The sequence below is a fragment of the Penaeus vannamei genome, chromosome 33 (assembly GCF_042767895.1).
Source record: "Penaeus vannamei isolate JL-2024 chromosome 33, ASM4276789v1, whole genome shotgun sequence".
NCBI classification, from domain to species: domain Eukaryota; kingdom Metazoa; phylum Arthropoda; class Malacostraca; order Decapoda; family Penaeidae; genus Penaeus; species Penaeus vannamei.
Genome location: NC_091581.1, coordinates 7,875,756 through 7,879,082, shown reverse-complemented (window position 1 = coordinate 7,879,082; position 3,327 = coordinate 7,875,756).

Below are 3,327 nucleotides of genomic sequence, written 5' to 3'. Positions count from 1 at the left end.
AGCAATGATGGTAATATTAATCAGGTCTGCATCAGTGCCATTGTAATAATTATCCTTATCACGATAATTGATGAACAACTTAATCACTTTCCTCAAAATACAGCATTTATACCAAATGGGAGAAATACCACAAGAAATATTAGAGGTTTACAAGAATATGTGCTTCTTAAAACCCAAACTCACTTACCTGTCTTTAAAGTTTCTACATAACTTTCAACCGGAAGTAGTTTTTAATAATCTAATTTTCCCCCTGATATCACCTTCCCCCTAATTATATGCCTGACCTCGCCTCGAGAACGGCAAAAGTAGCACCAACATCCATATAAAAGATAAAAAAAAAGATAAATACGAGAACGGCAAAAGTAGCACCAACATCCATATAAAAGATAAATAAAAAAAAAATAAATACGAGAACGGCAAAAGTAGCACCAACATCCATACAAAAAATAGATAAATAAAAAATATATAAAAATTGGAATAAGACACCTGCGATCGGAATGTCAGGTACTGCGTCGATGTTCCTTAAATATTTGGATAATTAGTGAATAAGGGGCTTGGTCATGCCCTTGTAGGAGCAGGGGATTAAGCTAGGTCAAGTGAGGGCGGGGCGAAATTTGGTCAGGTCAGCACACACAACTCGGGCGCATTCTTTAAAAAACTGTTTTGTATTTACTTCATCCCTTCCTACCGCTTTCTACAATTAAACGAACAGGGTGATGGATGAAACATAATAAAAAATCAACGAAAGAAATATTAATATATCCATACCCAACAATCCGTTTAAAATCCCAAATAAAACCGAAACTAAATGTCGGATCGAAAAAAAATCATTCATTCCCGCCCAGACGTGTGAAACAGGTGATTTATGGGAGCTTGGATGTGATTGGTATTTGAACCGCCCTGAGCCAAGCGGTTTGCGCCGGGAAATGAACTCATTTGGGCCGTAATTTCAAATGACTAATTGAATATCATCAGCGCTGGAGGGAAACGTACTGTTTATATTCTGTTTTCTAAAGTGGACAGTTTATTCCTGTTTGATTTTATATATCACAGAATAAATCTTTTTTATGATTTTCTTGTAAGGCTACATGTATATGCTTTGTATATATGTGTGTGTACATACATACATACATATATACTTGTGTGTGTATGTGTGTGTGTGTGTAAATTCGCACAATGATATATATCATGAAAATACGACCTCTTGTGTTTATGTCTGCATGTACAAAGAACTCCATTGAACAAACGGTATCCGTGAGAGAACGACGGTCGAAAGTGGAGAAAGGAGAGAGGAATAGGCAACCTGGCGATTATTCTCCCACCTCTCATGCACACCCAATCATCAACACTTATTCATTGGTCTCCACCTTCCAGCCATCAAGCGAAAACGGTAGAAAGGACAGAAAACGGAGGAGAAGCGGAGACAACAGTCTAGAACGACGGTCGAAGGATAGGGGAACAGGCAACCTGGCGATTACTCTGCCACCTCTCATGCACACCCAATCATCGACCTTCCAGCCATCAAGCGAAAACGGTAGAAAAGGACAGAAAACGGAGGAGAAGGAGAGACAACAGTCCAGAACGACGGTCGAAGGATAGGGGAACAGGCAACCTGGCGATTACTCTCCCACCTCTCATGCACACCCAATCATCGAACTTCCAGCCATTAAGCGAAAACGGTAGAAAGGACAGAAAACGGAGGAGAAGCAGAGACAACAGACTGGAACGACGGTCGAAGGATAGGGGAATAGGCAAACTAGCGATTATTCTCCCACCTCTCATGCACACCCAATCATCGACCTTCCAGCCATCAAGCGAAAACGGTAGAAAAGGACAGAAAACGGAGGAGAAGGAGAGACAACAGTCCAGAACGACGGTCGAAGGATAGGGGAATAGGCAACCTGGCGATTATTCTCCCACCTCTCATGCACACCCAACCATCGACCTTCCAGCCATCAAGCGAAAACGGTGGAAAAGGACAGAAAACGGAGGAGAAGCAGAGACAACAGTCTAGAACGACGGTCGAAGGATAGGGGAACAGGCAACCTAGCGATTATTCTCCCACCTCCTTATGCACACCCAATCATCGACCTTCCAGCCACCAAGCGAAAACGGTAGAAAAGGACAGAAAACGGAGGAGAAGCAGACACGACAGACTAGAACGACGGTCGAAGGATAGAGGAATAGGCATCCTGGCGATTACTCTCCCACCTCTCATGCACACCCAATCATCGACCTTCCAGCCATCAAGCGAAAACGGTAGACAGGACAGAAAACGGAGGAGAAGGAGAGACAACAGTCTAGAACGACGGTCGAAGGATAGAGGAATAGGCAACCTGGCGATTACTCTCCCACCTCTCATGCACACCCAATCATCGACCTTTCAGCCATCAAGCGAAAACGGTAGAAAGGACAGAAAACGGAGGAGAAGCATAGACAGACTAGAACGACGGTCGAAGGATAGGGGAATAGGCAACCTGGCGATTACTCTCCCACCTCTCATGCACACCCAATCATCGACCTTTCAGCCATCAAGCGAAAACGGTAGAAAGGGACAGAGAACGGAAGAGAAGCAGAGACAACAGACTAGAACGACGGTCGAAGGATAGAGGAATAAGCAACCTGGCGATTACTCTCCCACCTCTCATGCACACCCAACCATCGACCTTCCAGCCATCAAGCGAAAACGGTAGAAAAGGACAGAAAACGGAGGAGAAGGAGAGACAACAGTCCAGAACGACGGTCGAAGGATAGGGGAACAGGCAACCTGGCGATTACTCTCCCACCTCTCATGCACACCCAATCATCGACCTTCCAGCCATCAAGCGAAAACGGTAGACAGGACAGAAAACGGAGGAGAAGCATAGACAGACTAGAACGACGGTCGAAGGATAGAGGAATAGGCAACCTGGCGATTACTCTCCCACCTCTCATGCACACCCAATCATCGACCTTTCAGCCATCAAGCGAAAACGGTAGAAAGGACAGAAAACGGAGGAGAAGCATAGACAGACTAGAACGACGGTCGAAGGATAGGGGAATAGGCAACCTGGCGATTACTCTCCCACCTCTCATGCACACCCAATCATCGACCTTTCAGCCATCAAGCGAAAACGGTAGAAAGGGACAGAGAACGGAAGAGAAGCAGAGACAACAGACTAGAACGACGGTCGAAGGATAGAGGAATAAGCAACCTGGCGATTACTCTCCCACCTCTCATGCACACCCAACCATCGACCTTCCAGCCATCAAGCGAAAACGGTAGAAAAGGACAGAAAACGGAGGAGAAGGAGAGACAACAGTCCAGAACGACGGTCGAAGGATAGG